Source organism: Crinia signifera, chromosome 2 (assembly GCF_055691185.1).
Source record: "Crinia signifera chromosome 2, ASM5569118v1, whole genome shotgun sequence".
Lineage (NCBI taxonomy): Eukaryota > Metazoa > Chordata > Amphibia > Anura > Myobatrachidae > Crinia > Crinia signifera.
Genome location: NC_139218.1, coordinates 103798546 through 103815678, shown reverse-complemented (window position 1 = coordinate 103815678; position 17133 = coordinate 103798546). Strand labels below are relative to the sequence as shown.

Below are 17133 nucleotides of genomic sequence, written 5' to 3'. Positions count from 1 at the left end.
TATTGAACTCGGACTATAAGATATTAACAAAGATATTAACAGAAAGGTTAGAGCCCCTTATGCCTCTGATTATACACCCAGATCAGACTGGATTCGTGGCGGGAAGACATTCAGTCACTAACGTTAGAAAGGTGATATCAGCCATACAACATCTACAGAACGCTTCTGGCCTATCCCCTCAAGGAATTATTCTCTCAATTGATGCAGAAAAGGCCTTTGACCTTGTCCTTTGGCCGCATCTCTTTTCCGGTTTGGTATACCCTCCGAATTTATATCTTATGTGAAACTATTATACTTTAATCCAGAATCCCAAATTATATGTAATAGGCAGACTTCCAATTACTTCCCATTACAAAAAGGAACGAGGCAGGGATGCCCATTATCACCCCTGCTTTTTGCCATAGTCATCGAACCCCTAACACTTCTACTCCGACATTCTTCTGAATTTCAAGGGATAAAAATAGTCTCATATGAATTAAAAGTGTCCTTGTTTGCTGACGATATGATTTTATTTGTCACCAATCCCCAGAAATCTATAACTGATATCTTTCTCTGATAAATATTTTTAGTAAAGATTCAGGATATAATGTTAACTTGGAAAAATCTGTAATTTTATTGGTAGGGAATACTAAGATAGATGAAAAATCAACACTGATTTTGGCCAGCTTTAAACATAACCAAAGCCAAATAAAATACTTAGGAGCTTTAAACATAACCAAAGCCAGATAAAATACTTAGGAGTCAATATAACAAACAAGACAGAACATTTGTATGGAGCAAATTTGACCCCTATTATCTCTAAAGTAAAAACCTTAATGGAATCTTGGAATTCCCTCCCCCTTTCCCTTTTAGGTAGAGCATCAGAAGTAAAAATGATAATTTTTCCTAAGGTGTTCTACTTTATTCAGATGTTCCCTATGGCATTGCGAAATGGAGATTTGATTAACATTAACTCCTATGTTTCAAAATTCCTATGGAAAAACCAAAGGCCTTCGAGTAGCGTTAAGAAAATTAATGCTCCCAAAAATGCAAGGAGGTCTTAAAATCCCTGATTTTAAATCATACACCACTGCGGTATTCTTTAAATATACCAGTGACTGGCAAATGTTTCCCCCTATTTGCCATCTGCCTTACTTCATATGACCAAGAACAACATACCTAAATAAATTACAAACAATGTTCTATTTATGGACACCTACTTAAATTGGATATGTCTCCACAAACAACTTTACAGAGATTTCAGGCAATCTCCGTATATACCTATTTGGGGGAACCCAGATTTTGAACCTTAATTAAACAATCCCGCTGTTAACCTATGGAAACAGAATGGATTGGCTCTTGTGAACAGGGTCTTCCACCCAGGTGGGGTAATCCCTTTTAATATACTTAGTCATAAATACTCACTTCCACATACTCACTTCTACTTATACCTGCAAGTCCGCCACTATATTCCAAAACTATGGCCCTTATTCTGGTTGGTGCGGTCAGAGCCGCACACGGGGCTCCGACCGCACAAACCAAGGGCCGCCCACCAGACGGATCGCCACGGCCGTCCGTACACGGACGGCTGGCGATCCGCATTAAAATGGTGGAGGCTACGCCTCCACCATGGTGGGAGCTGCCCCCTGCATTCGATGGTCGTCGACCATCGAAGGCAGGCCCGCACGCCGCGGCAGCTCCCGCAAGCTAAGACCACACGGACAATCGTCCGTGTGGTAGCTTGTATGGGGGCTGAAAGCTGACATCCGGCGACGTCAGCTTTCCGCCCCCATGTCATGGTAATGAGGGCGTCATGCCCTCATTACCATGCATACGCCCCGCGTTTGCATGGGAACGCCCATGAAACGCGGGGCGTACACATAGGGAAATGAGGGCATGAAGCCTCTCACGCCCCTATACGCCCCCTTTGCGGCGGACGAAATACGTCTGCGGCGAAGGGGGCTGCACATGCGCAGATTGACCTCTGCGCATGTGCAGAGTCCAAACATCGGCGGTACGGCCGCACGCGGGCCGTACCGACCGAATCAGAATAAGGGCCAATATCTCAATTCTCTTAGGTAAAGAAACCCATAGTATTCTCACCTTGCTACAGATCAGGACCACTAGAAAATATACTTTAAACCAACCATACCACATTCTACTGGAATCTAAGATGAATATTAACATATATTCTCACCAATTTATGTTAAAATGATATTGCAGGTAGAATAATTTATCCACATAAATTACTGAGAAAATATGGCAAGTACAGTACACTAAAAACCTACAATCAGCTTATCTTCAGGAGACACCCTTGAAATCATTACTAAGGACATATCCCCAGCACAACGTAAATATATGATTTCTGATGAGAAAGGGCAATGTTTTAAGTGTTCTATGACAAATGCAAAATATCTCCATTGCTTCTGGAGTTGTAACAAAATCCAGAGATTCTGGAACAAAATTATAGTCTATGTTAATAAAATATTTGTCCTATCTGTGGTTGGGCTACCGGAGGTTTGTTTATTGTTTGCATTTGATAAATGGGATTTAGGTATGCACGGGTCTAAGCACATCCCTTTTATGGTTACCATATTTACTATGGCATATAAGTTAATACTACTTCACTGGATAAAGAAGTCTGCTCCATCCCTACAAGAACTTAAACATAAGCTCCTTCAACTCGTTTATTTAGACATAAAAACTCTTATGCTGAATGAAACACAACATCAGACTCTTTTCACAATAAATTGGGCATGTTTATTAGCTTTCTGGATAAAACTTCAAGACCATTCATTTTGGACTTATTTGAGAAACGCCTATGGTATAAAATCAGCCCCTTGTTGGAAATGGAACAAAGTGAGATTGGAATATTTTCAAACATTCTTCGGGACAACATTGTACATAGTACCTATTCTTAAGCCAAACCCCAATTGATAGAAACTCTTATTCCGACTTAACTTCATGAATCCAACAAACAAGTGAACAGGTCAGTACCTTATGTTCGAGATGATACATAATAGTCGGACTAAATTAATACATCTAAACCCTCCCCAAAAAACCATTACCTAAATAACCATGAACCAATTCTATTGCAGATACTCATTGAACAAGAAAATAATAAACATAATACTATGTGCACTGCTGCCCAGAAAGGAAAAATCACCCAAAACCTTCCCCTCCTCCCCACCTTTCCCTCTTGTGTGAGTTTGAGTGTGAGCCAGTTTGTCCTAGGGTTTAGTGTTCGTCCTGTAGATGTCAGTTAATTTGCAAATTGTTATATATACAATGTCGATGTAAATTCTTCAAGAATACTTGAATACCCTTTTTAGATAAGCATTATTTGTATTCTTTCTAATCGACAATTATAATGATGTATAATTTTCTTAATGGAAGTTTTGAACTGGAAGGCTGTTACATATGGTCGCAAAAGTTACTTTGCATGACCTTTAATGGAATAATAGAGAGTATATCACACCACTTCCATACAGTTTAGCCTTATGCACTAGCTGACTGAATGTCATAGCACTAAGTGCCAGATGGGATTAACCCTTGAACTTCTCCTAAGCCTATGGCACATTAAAAACATGTGTTTTTGTTTGTCTGGTCTCTGTCAATCTGCTCTTTATCTGCAGTATTTTCTAATAGATGAATTGTATATGTGTATTTACATAGCACTCAATGTAAGCAAAATATTACATAAGAAAACAAGTGATGCAGTTTGTCATTGTCTTCTTCAAGGACTGTCATGACTACTCCCTTTATGTGTTAAGGTAAAGTCCTCTATTGACAAACTATAAGCAGCAGTGGTCTCACTGCCACTCTTCATCAGGAAACATAGAAGGTATTTCCAGGACTGACATTACTACAACATTTCAGAGATTAGAATGTAATGTACCCAGCGACATCGCGGCTGACAGGACCTGTCGGCGGAGCCAGCATTTGTAATAGCATACACACTTGCTGATGTTGGCAGCGTGGAGCGGGAGTGGAGGCTATGCTTAATGGTTCTTAGGGTGCGCATTATCAATGACATAGTGCGCGCATACTGGACGATATGAACATTTTGACATTCCAACCCATCAGAATCTGCAAAATCATTAAAAATATTGTCTATTATGTACATACTTGCCTATCCTACCGGCCCTCTGGGAAGGTGATCAAGTCTCCTACATGACCCCCCCGGAGCCCCCACATCCCCTTTTCCGGTCAAGACAATTTCTGAAATTCGTGGCTCTCTGGAGATGGAGCGGGGCTAACATGACGTAAAACGTGTAATTTTCTTTGGCAGTTTTATGAAATGGGGGGGGGGGCGGGCTTAGTGACTATGGACTATATGCACTACATAAAGTCTTATCTATAAATGCATGTACCACCACAGATGCAGCTATACCCAAAATATACATATATCCAACAGGAACACAATGCTGACAGAGACAAACAGTTGGGAACTGATAGAGGTTGTAAGCGGAGAATGGGAAGAAAGACACCGAGGAAAGCAAAAGACAGAAGAGACAGAAAGTGACAGACAGGAACATGGAGGAGACAGAAGAGACAGATAGAGGGCAGACAGTGACAGAAGGAGGAGAAACAGACAGACAGATAGTGAGAGACAGAGGGAAGAGACAAACAAAAGGAGTGACAGATAGAAGGAAGGGACAGTCAGAAAGAATGCAGATAAGAGGGAAGAGAGAACCATGGAGGAAGAGACGGAACCATGCCTGGCCATATCACCTAGGCAGTGCTAACAATAAGTTAAGGAAAGTTCGATGATGATGTCACAAGGATAATATATCTATTAAAACAAATAAAAGTTGATATGTTCATTAGGATGTTTGTACACGATTTTTTAGTCCAAAATTAATATTCAAACTGTACATGACAAGTGACTTCATCATCTATAATCATAAAATACTTTATTGAGACCCATAGTACAAATACTAATCATATACATTGTTTCTCTATATCCTTGAGTGTTATTTTATTTTCAAAGTCTCATTACACAGTATATATATATATATATATATATATTAAAATAGATGAGAAACAGCTCGCTCTAGTGTAGAAATTAAGTTTTACCAGGAGGATGAAAGTAATATGCATACCGGATATTTAAATTATTCAATTATTATTTATTATTTATTATTATTATTATTATTATTATTATATCAAATATGGGTCTTTCGTAGTTGTTTAGGACATCAGCAGTCCAAGCCATGTCAAATTGCGTGTTTTCTGTGGTCCCAGTCTAGTCAGGCCCATCTCAAAAGTCACCCATAGTATAGTGTCATGTGGATATAAGGCAGGAAACTCTCATAGAATCTAGTTTCCCTTCACCAAAGGTAAAGAAAAGTAGGCACCCCAAAGTCAAAAGGTGTACCGTATTTAGTGGCCTTTCACCACTTTTTATGAGCGTGATCTCAAGTTTTCCCACAGGGTACTCTCTGGTTTCCTCCGAAAGCAATTATTCTCTAATATTCTTCTCCTCTGGTGATTCTCACCGACATCCCAATATATGATAGGAAGGAGAAGGAATAGAGAGGCAGACTAGTGTAATCTCTCTATTGCCTCTCTATTCCTTCTCCTTCCTATCATATATTGGGATGTCGGTGAGAATCACCAGAGGAGAAGAATATTAGAGAATAATTGCTTTCGGAGGAAACCAGAGAGTACCCTGTGGGAAAACTTGAGATCACGCTCATAAAAAGTGGTGAAAGGCCACTAAATACGGTACACCTTTTGACTTTGGGGTGCCTACTTTTCTTTACCTTTGGTGAAGGGAAACTAGAACCTTTAATATTACACTAGGAGGCGCCCTTCTCATCCTTTTTTACAGATCTTACATACGGGGTTCCAAGAAACAGGAACACATAGGAGAAGGAGCTGCCACCCCGGGATAAGAGAGGGGGAGTGTATTTATGTTGGAAACACTGGACAGTGTATACTTAAGGACGTTCTGAATCCAGAAAGTGGGGAGATAAACAGCGCTAGTACCACTACAATCTATCCAACTCTCATAGAATATTTAAATATGGAGTTTTTATTGCACATACATACCGCAAAAAGGACTTAAAATAAACAGTAAGATCTTACATTAAAGTAGATTGAAGGAAGTGCCGGTGCAGGGGTTCTAGATGCCCTCAATGCGTTTCATCACTTATGCGCAGATAATTGTGGCTGGACTTCATCAGGAGGCCTTATATCCACATGGCACTATAGAAGACATCCTTTAATGTATGTATAGTATAGTTTTGGTGGTGTTCCTCTAGAATACTATTTCTCTGTGTGCTAATTTTTTAGATAGATTCACAATAAAAGTTACATTTTAACTATGTGTTCTCCTACATTAGAGTCTACTTTCTCTTGCCATAACATACAAAGCCTTCACAAACATTGTCAGGATTTAGGTAAAAATAATCCCATCCCCAGTGTTAACTATTTTGGTATTTTATCCAGGCCTCACAATGGCTTTCTTTTTTTACAGACAACAAATGCTGCCTTACACAACATCAACATCTACATCATGCTCAGTAGCATCTGATAACAAATAACCTCCTTATCTGGTTTCACTTCCACAGTAGCATCCTCAATTTATATAGTCATCCTCACCAACTTATGTATCATTTATTAACAGTTTATTATATAGTGCAGCATATTCTATTGCACTTTACAATTGGAATCAACAGTGATAAGACAAATAGGGTAGTCACAGACAGACATAGAGGAACTGTAGGAAGGCCTCACTTACAAGCTTTTAATCTTTACTCAAGGCAAAGGAAACTTCTCTAGGAGTACAGTCTGAGAACCTTCAGACTTACACATAGCTAACATAGATACCCCTAGACCAGGGCTGGGCAACACCAGCCCTCCAGATGTTAGTGAACTACACATCCCAGGATGCTTTGCATTAGTTTTGCTATGTGGCCATGCTGAAACTGATGCGAGGCATGCTGGGATGTGTAGTTCATCAACATCTGGAGGGCCGGTGTTGCCCAGCCCTGCCCTAGACTCTACTCAGGTATTTGTGAACACAAAGTATGTTTCTCATCTTTTTTTTTGGGGGGGGGCACTGATTTGTTGGTTTTCAATGTGACACCTTCATTTTTTTAGTATTGTAAAATATGTTGTGCCTCTTGACCACCTTTGCTAGATGTTGTAGTACTATCATGAATAGCAGCAGCCATAGCACTGGTTCTTGTTTGCTGTTCCTGCTCTTTTACTGACTGATAGTGATCCATTTTGTTGCTTATATTTATTAACGCAATAGCACAGCACCTACCGAGCTTTACTACTACTAACACAATTAAATCTTTTTATGAAATATATATCTTTTAATAAATCCATATATTGTTGATGAGAATTTGCATTGATTAATTATTGACCTGGACACAGCTGCGCCTCCTAATAGTGCCTGTGAGCAGATGCTTCAGACACTATACACACCATTTTGTCATTCCAACTTGTCGGAATAGGCAAAATCATTCAAAATACCGTTTAGTGGGTGCCCAGCATTAGCCTTTTGCAGGAGATTTTAGAGACTAGGCAATTAGTACATAACAGTGATACACAAAGTTATGTAGAAACCAGTTTTTGTATAATTTTGGGAAAGTCTGCCTTGATAAATACTGTAGGCTCCTTAGTCTGTAAAAGTACACAATCGCACAACATCCTGTAGTCAATTGCTTTTGTTTTCTTTTAGACTATTGCAATTCACATGATTTATTTAAGAACAGCACTTAACAACAGCATTCCTTTCCAGTTTATAACAGTCCACAATTATGAGGTTCATAAACATGTGAATCTAGTTTGTGGTCATTTGGGCAAATTGTGTTTAGAGATTTCCCAGATAAGGAGAGCTTCATGTTTCCGTGTTACTCCCATTTGCTGAGCTGCTGCTATGCTGACTGATATATAGCTGCAATGGGTATTGCTATCCTTTTGACATTCACGTTAACACACTCTGTCGTCTTGTCTTTAATAAGAACTAGAGTTCTATGTTTTGGGTCTTGTTATGTACAAGACCGGGGAGGAGATTGGTACAGAAGCAGATATAGATGTGAAAGAATGGGAGGGGGGAGAGAGAGAGAGATTCATTTTGAAGAGAGTGAATTTACAAGAGGGAGGATATTAAGGAAATTTCGAGAGAGTAGATATCACCAGTAGAAGATTAGAGAAAATAAGAAGAGAGACAGGAAGATTTATACAACCTCACATTTAGCTGTTTTACATGTCAAAATGTCCTAACTGCTAAGGTACAGTGTGCATGGAGAAACTGCTTGTCATTCAGATGGCTGCAGGAGATTTGCAACATCTGTTAATTATAAAGTAATATCCAACCTGCAACTACAGCTGCTATAATGAGCATGACCACTGCACAGCCCTGCAGCAGTCAGACCCACTTCTATGCCTCTCACTCTATCTTTCTACTAAAGTTTGGAATGCTTCAATGCCTGCGTGCTCTATATTCAGAGACTCTGCCGGCTAATTGCAATGAGCCTCTTCTTTTATGATTACATATGTTCTCTGATCTCCTGCACATCATCTGCCTGGGATATCTGGGATGACTGAAACAATAGGCAAGACTTATTTCCAGCTATGTGTGTCATGCTGTGCCACCTCTTTTAATTTATACAATAATATTTATATTAATGTTAGGGGAGCTTTGTCATGGATTGCCCTGCACTGGTTATGGATTAGAACGGATTTCATGAGTGCCTTTGATTGGCTGCTGGCTAGGAGGAAATAAACAGTGTTTGTGTTGGCAGTACCTCTGAGAAGTATATTTAGTAGTGGACTTAGTTACTGGGGCACAACAAATGTGAAGTGTGAACTAGGCAGTTTGTGTGTAACAGAGTAAGATGCTATGTTCCAGGTATTGATCTTAGTCAAGGAACAAGTGCAGTACAAGAAAACATTTCTGAAATTCTTTTTTTCCCCCCTTTTCTCATAGTGGACTAATACAATAAGATTTTTTATATTAATTCTGGACTACACGTTTTTTTTTTCTTCACATAATTGGATTTAACGATGGGAATAATACATAGTTTCTGGGAGACACGTTAATAAAGGTAAGGAAATTTAAATGTAAAAAAATATTATTATTATTATTATTATATGTATTTAACAATTAAGTGAGGTGCATAATAATGTTATTGCACTGTGGTCATTAGCAGTAAATAAAATATGCATATATTTTTGAAGCATGTTCACAGTTACATTTAAATGAAATGAATCCTGAAGGATGCAGATTCAGAAATGTTATTTTATTTATTACTTTTTCCACACGCGTTATTTGCAGCATGTTTCATTTTAATGATCACATTTTTATTTATTTTTTTGATGATGATCAAAATGTTTGAACTTGTTCCCCTAAATATTTGCCACATAATGCCTTTTGCTGTAGATTCTGGTGAAATCGAACGCAAAGAAATATGAGTTCAAATTAGAGTTCTTGCAGGTCTATTCCTATATGAGAAGTCTACAAACAGCCAATGTACAGTACATATAGCATACAGAGCAGAATAGCACTGTATAGACTGTGGAGACAAAGTACAACTTAAACTGGTTTTGCAGCCTGTTTTGCAACAGAGCTTAAGTGAAATGACAGGTTAATATAGTTTTGCTAACCTGTTATATGTATGTATGTATGTTTATATGTGTTTTGTGTGTGTAGGTGTATATATATATATATATATATATATATATATGTATATGTGTGTGTGTATGTGTGTATGTATGTATGTATGTATATATATATATGCAAGGGAAATGTATATTTCAGTGCCAAAAGTCAATGTTAGGTCGTTCCCTGGAAAAGCTTATACAGTCAGATTGATATACACGGAATCATGCAGACACTCTAGACAGAATTATAAGCACAATTTGGAACACAAGTGCATGTGAGTGATTATTCAGTACTGTAGTGTCACAATACTGTATTACAGCTTCCAGCACTCAGTTCCAGATACCAAAACCCTGGCAGAAATGAGATCACTATTAGAAGTGTTCTGTAGGTCATTTTTTGTTAATTTTTCGGAAAGTAGTTGTCTTTGCTATTTTACTCCTTACTCAAAGTAATTTAGTGTCTGTGTCTATGCGTTTTTGTTTTGCTTTCTTTACATTATTGTTACTACTGTATATATCTTTATATCATCCACATATACTATACATAACTGCAATTTTTGCATGTTTCTTATTTATTTAATGTAGATGTAAGTAGACATGCATGTTTTCATTTAGTGTAGTGTTTCTCATATACTGCAGTCACCCAGTTATGTTTTTGTGTTCTGTGCTATAATAGCCAACATAATCTAACAATAATTGTTCAACAATAACTGACCTTTATTTAGATTTCATAAACTGCATAACTTTATAAAAAAAATAACAAAAATATTTTGTCTGTAAACACAAAAGACAGAAAAGTCCACTGAATGTCACATCTCGGTAGAATGCTTTGTAAATAATAATGTTGAATTCATAAACCCAGACAAAGGCATTAACATTGCAGCACTGGCACAATTGGTGCTAAATTCTTTTGACTTTCCATTGGATGCTTAAATTCTGATGATCCCGAGATAAAAGGGCAGCTGTAGTTAGATTACTTCTGCCTCCCTGTGGGTGATCAGCTCTCCTGGATTTTCCACAGTTCTCCAAATGAGTGCTGTCAGAGATTGCTGTCTGCTCTGATTCTGATCAGCTGTTATTTCCTTTTTATGTATGTGAGTGTGTGGAACATATTAACATTTCTGTATAAACATGTGCTATGTTTGGAATCCCTCTAATGCCCCACCTCTTACTGAGCAGAACAATAAAGGAGAAGGTTAGGAGCCTTTAGAACAGCTGGCTGTCTGTACATGCCCGACATTGAACCATTCTAATGGGCAACACTTCAATCACTTCCACTATAGCTGCATGCTTAATGTGCCTCCCAGCATTGTTTATTTTCTTTGCCTCTTTTACAAGCTTTGGAGAGGTATTAACGATGGAATTATTTGCATGGCTTCTTTCATTTTAAAAGACTATTACTGAACTTTGAAACCTTTATTGAAGTTTATAGGTCAAAATCTAACTAAATAGGTTTATGTGTCTTAGGTCGTTAAGCCAAGCACACGCATGCACTCCATCCAGTGAGGACACACAGGGAGAGGTACACGAATAGTTAGTTATACATAAAAAATGGAACTGTTCGGCTAAATACAGATGGTGTAATGGTTAGCATTACTGCCTCACAGCACTGAGGTCATGGGTTCGATTCCCACCATGGCCCTAACTGTGCAGAGTTTGTATATTCTCCCCGTGCTTGCGTGGGTTTCCTCTGGGTACTCCGATTTTCTCCCACATTCCAAAAGTATACTGGTAGGTTAATGGCTCCTAACAAAATTAACCCTAGAATGTCTGTGTGTGCATGTACATGTGGTAGGGAATATAGATTGTGAGCTCCACTGGGGCAGGGACTGATGGGAATGTTCAAATATTCTCTGCAAAGCGCTGCGGAATATGTATGCGCTATATAAGAAACTGTACATAAATAAATGCAAATTGGGAGTGCTCCGATTTAACCACTGGGTCAAATCAATGTATGAATTGACTTTTGACATTTTAAATGAACTGTAAATGCGGTATGTTGTGGGTAAAAAAAAAAAAAAACATATTACCAATACATACTGTATGACGCAGTTGCTTCACCAGCAATTAGATATTAATATCCTGGTATTTTGTTTTTCATCGGGTACTGTTAAGATACATACAGTGGTGTTTGGACTATTATTTATGGAAAATAGCACTATTATTATTATTATTAATAGTATTATCTTTATCCTTTATTTATATGATGCCACAAGGGTTCCACAGCTCCTAACAAAGGGGCTTATATATTAATGAGTTTCTATCAAAAGCAGCAAGATTTAAATCTGGTTGCATAGGATAAATGGTGCTCCAGCCAACCATCTCCTATCGGCCTATTTTGAAACATATGACAGTTGGGAGCTGATAGGCTGCAGAACTATTTATCAAAGGGGCAGGCTGAATAGTACTTATCTGTCGTCACATTCTATGTTTCTATGTTTCATACGCAGCATGGGTTCAAACTTGTTGTGTATGATAAATCTCATTGATATATCAGCACCAAAATACATAAACAGCAGGGTGGCAGTGGTTAGAGGCCAATTATGCATTGTCATTAAACAGTCATGTTAAAGCTATTAGCAAACCCTATAGATGGTGTAGGTGGCAGCCATGAGTGATGTACAGTAGGTCAGTCCATACAATAGATAAATTAACCCCGTCTTTGTTTTTATTGAAATAGGTTTGCAAGATGAGACAGGGTTAATAAAGAAAATATGTACAGATACAGGCATTTAATGCTGTGGGCGAGCAGCGACAGCGAGCAGGACTTCCTGCTGGTTGTCAGCACTCACCCTGTCAGTATTCAACGCACCCCCCCCTCATACGCCAATTCCCCCTCGCTCGCTGTTTTGGGGACTTCTCGCCGTCCTGTGACGGCGAGGATTTCCCCAGAACGCTAGTTTTCTGCAATCCTCGCTGTTTAACCCCCTTGCCGGCCGCATTGAATACCTGCCAATGAGTGCACAGTGCACATGTAATGTATGTACCAGATCCAGCCAGGAATGTATAGGGGAGCACACACCCATGGGTATATACATACAGTGGTGGCAGTGGGGTATAGATTGTAAGTTTGTGAGCAGGGCCATCCTACTTCTATACCCAGTCTTGTTTTGCTACTACTGTATTTGTACCCAATTGTAAAGTGCAGTGGAATGGTGCAGTGGAACCTGTAGTTACTGTAACACTGTCTTATACACTGTGCTGTGTAGAATCTCAGGGATACCTGCTTTCAGTATGGTGGAGAGCAGAAGATGCACATAGTACTCACAAGATCGTAGGTTGCACCCCCAGTGAAGTGGGGACCTAGGGCCTGAGGCGTACCTAGATATTCATGGGCCCCATAGCAAAAGTTTGTAAGGGCCCCCTATTTAGCAACTGATGGTGATAAATATATGTAAAACATTACTTAGACAGCAAAGATGGGCCCCCTTCAGCTCTGGGCCCCATAGCAGCTGCACCCCTTGCACCTACGGTAGTTACGCCCTTGCCTAGGGCCTCATTCAGACCTGCTCACTGGGCTGCGAGTGCTCTGAGCCCAGCGAGCAGGTAAACATTGCCCTGCCAAGTTCGATTATCGGATGGGCTGCAAATTTGTGGCCCGTCCGAATGGGCCCAATTCGTGCCTCTAGAGCCTGACAGAGACATAATAGAGTGCTATCTCCTTTAAACATAATGTACGAGCATGTTGGTTGACGTGACTCCATATCTAGTTCTACTTACAGTATGCCAGTGGACATCAGCATCACAGCAGCATCATTTGAAGTGAATGCAAGGGAGACGGTGGAGTGTTAACATGCCACAACTTCAGATGGGAGCAAAGTGTTTTACATGCAGTGTTACTGGAATTTACTAATGCCAGTGGATTACTACCCTTAGTGGTTCAGTGTAAGCAGCAGTCCCAGGAGAAACTTTTTTCTTACATTGTGTAAGTGACTTTAGCAGGCCTGGCAATTTTCTTTGTACCTTGGTTTGTGTCCATAGCAACCACAGACAGATAATGTAATACATATATAGAGTGCCCATTGGTAGGTGTGTACCCCTGATATGTCTGTGAATGGCATCATCTGCAGAGATGCCCAGCTGCATGACAGAGACCAACATATCTAGCAGCTGATTGGTAACTGTGTATACAGTACTGTACTTACCATTATCGGTCAACAAGTCCACCAAAATGCCTGACAGGTATGTACCCAGTCTAAGTCCTGTTTTCACTCTGACATTCTCTCTCTTCTGCTGCTGTCACATGACATGCTGACATTGAGATGCTGTGTACACACAGCACGACCCGGTGGTCATCTATACCGTTTTGATATCGACGGCTGCCGGAACCAGCGGGTAGCCGGCATCACCCAGAGGAGGGAGGGAGGGTCAGCAGGAGGAATGGGCGAGGGCGGCGCCTGGTGGGAGGGAAGGGGGATGCTGCTAAAACTGTTCGATTAAGTGTCATTTTAAATTCAATTTAGACTATATATTCCAAATCAAATAAAAAATGACACTGAATCGAACCATGTGTACGCAGAATAAGAGCCTACAGCAGTGGTTCCCAAACTGTGTGCCGTGGCTCCCTGGGGTGCCTCGGAACACATGCAGGGGTGCCCTGGGTTGGTAGTCCAGGACCAACTCAAATTATTAATGGTTAATTATTTATAAGCAAAAGCAATGCTGGTGGCTGCCATTAATAAAATGTGTACAAACAGAAGCAAATCATGTCCTTTACCACATACCTGACCCAAAGAATCACATATAAACCCAATCTAATAAATTTATTTTTGGCCTAGGGGTGCCGTGAAAAAATTTTGATACTCTAGGGTGCCGTGATTCAAAAAAGATTGGGAACCCTTGGCCTACAGTATGTCTGAGAGGCCTAAACTGTTTTCACTTCCTTCAAAATGCTTTTGAAATGGTGATACTGATCTAGAGTATTTGAGGGTGTAGAACTCAGATGCAAACTTGCTATTAAAAGAAAAAAAAAGACATACGTGGTAAAATGCCTCAAGATGGCTTTATGGGTACTTATATGTTAGTTGGGCGCCCACTGAGCTATTTGCTTAGTGGGCTATTCTGCGTAGGGAAATCGCATCGCATCGCATGGGCCATTTTAGTGTCATGTGATGTAATGTAATTTATTCACTGCTTTGTGTGCCCCCAAGGTATCGCATCGCACCTGCTGCAAAATCGCATGCGATCGCATGCGATTTTATAGGGTGTGCAATGCTATTACATTAGGTATACAATAATATGATTGTATGTCCTAAAAATACCTTTTTACGCACACACCCCCCCCCCCCACTATCCACGCCACCCCGAAGCATGGCGAGCGGCGGCGGAACTGTCCTCCGACCTTTTCCTACCCCCACTATCCACGTCGGCATGGAGTTGATGTTATATAGTGTTGCGAGCGCAGCGAGCCACTGAGCCCGAAGCGTGGCGAGCGGACGCGGCATACATGTAAAGTAATCTGCGTCCCCTTGCGGGGATCGCTGCGCTCGCCATGCTTCGGGCTCGCTGCGCTCGTCACACTATATACAATCAACTTTTTGTGGGAGGTGCGATGTGATCCCCCAGGGCTAAAAGAGCAGTGAATGCCCCTTAAAATGGCCCATGCGATGCGATTTTCCTAAGTTAGCGTACGTATGCTAATTGGGAGTAAATAAGGATGTGGGGCTCTTACTTGTACATACGGAGTCATTTTCATTTATGGAGGATGTTCACTAATGATGTTTTATAACTTACTCGCTCTCTACCTTGAATCCTTCATGTAGCAAATGGGTTACCACTCTCACAATCCTGCCTGTTTACTGTGGCCAGAAGGTTCCACAAGTTGATTATACTGTGGCCCTTATTCCGATGTAAGCGGTAACGGCCGCTTGCGGCCGTTCCGCCGATGTTTTCGCTCTGCGCATGTGCAGAGGGCACTCTGCGCATGTGCAGGCGAAATCGCCGCACAATTTTTTTTACCGCCGCAAAGGGGGTGGATAGGGGCGTGAGGGGCTACTTAGCCTCATTTCCCTATGCATACGCCCCGCGTTTCATGGGCGTTCCCATGCAAACGCGGGGCGTACGCATGGTAATGAGGCTGTGACGCATGTGTTGGGGGCGGGCATCTGACATCGCCGGATGTCAGCTGCCCGCCCCCATACATGCTTTCACACGGACAAGTGTCCGTGAGGTCTATGGTTGCGGGAGCTGGTGGAGCGTGCGGCCCTGCCTTCGATGGTCGGCGACCATCGAATGCAGGGGGCTGCTCCAAGATGGTGGAGGCGTATCCCCCGCCATTTTCATGCGGACCGCCACATGTCCGCGTACGGACGGCCGTGGCGATCCGTATGGAAGGCGGGGATTCGCCTGCACGGTCGGAGCCGCATATGCGGCTCCGGCCGCACCAAGCAGAATAAGGGCCTGTGTTCTTACAGTGTGGAAGAGGGCACCTGTCCATGGGATCAAGAGACCACCCTACTTGATATCTCATGTTAGAAAATAAACCAGTTTTAAAAGAAAGTGAACTTTCCCAATAAGGAATGACTTAATTACTTTTTCACCATGATCATTAATAATACAGTGACTAACATCTCTGATACAGAGAGCATATCTTAGTTCTCCTGATACCGTAGGACTTGATTCAGACCTGATCACTCATCTGCAAATTTGCTGATGACTGCGAGAGGTTAGCTCAGCTGCCATCCAGACAGAAAGAAATCCCACCCCGTGCAATTCTGCAAATAAATTGTGAAGAGATCGCTGTTTGCTATCCTGTCGCACATCCATTCGTCATCCACTCACTATTGAATTATTCTTCAAATGGGAGTAATGGTGTGTACACACAAGTCTGATCCTTTCACAAATCTGCAACAGAGACAGACTGATCGAGGCTGGCAATGATGTCACAGAGCCTGCCTTAAAGCACCTGCATTTTTTGCAAATGCACACAACAGCTATTAACTTTGAATCAGGCCCATGGTCTAATTGTGCTCCTAAATGATCCAAGACCCTGGATATTGGGGCAGCACGGATGGTGTAATGGTTAGCATTACTGCCTCACAGCGCTGAGGTCATGGGTTCTATTCCCACCATGGCCCTAACTGTGCAGAGTTTGTATATTCTCCCCATGCTTGCGTGGGTTTCCTCCGGGTACTCCAGTTTCCTATCACGATCCAAAAATATACTGGTAGGCTAATTGGCTCCCAACAAAAATTAACCCTAGAATGTGTGCGTGTGCGTGTACATGTGGTAGGGAATATAGATTGTAAGCTCCACTGGGGCAGGGACTGATGTAAATGTTCAACTATACTCTGTAAAGCGCTGCAGAATATGTGTGTGCTATATAAGAAACTGTTAATAAATAAATAAAATAAATCTTGCCTTTGTCTGTTTCCCTTGTTTGTAGGCTTACCATACTATCTCTTTACACTGAAACACTAATGAATTACACAGGTGCTGCAGCTGGCTGTCTTCAACCCTGCATTTCACCTGGATTTAATCAGTCATAGAACCTGTGAAATCCATAAGCGTCCCAGTTTAAAGGGATGATAT

At 40.9% G+C, this 17133-nt stretch overlaps 1 protein-coding gene across 6 annotated transcripts in view; it reads left to right on the top strand.

The window, feature by feature from the left end:
* The first annotated feature begins 8115 nt into the window (after window positions 1-8115).
* NDP (norrin cystine knot growth factor NDP) overlaps window positions 8116-17133 on the top strand; it is an 85988-nt gene continuing 76970 nt past the window's right edge. For 2 of the 6 annotated variants that reach the window (XM_083171036.1, XM_083171031.1), the window contains exons 1-2: window positions 8116-8231; window positions 8930-9047. The gene's annotated coding sequence lies outside the window, so the exon portion shown is untranslated. The other 4 variants (XM_083171034.1, XM_083171030.1, XM_083171032.1 and 1 more) reach the window with 3 other exon arrangements.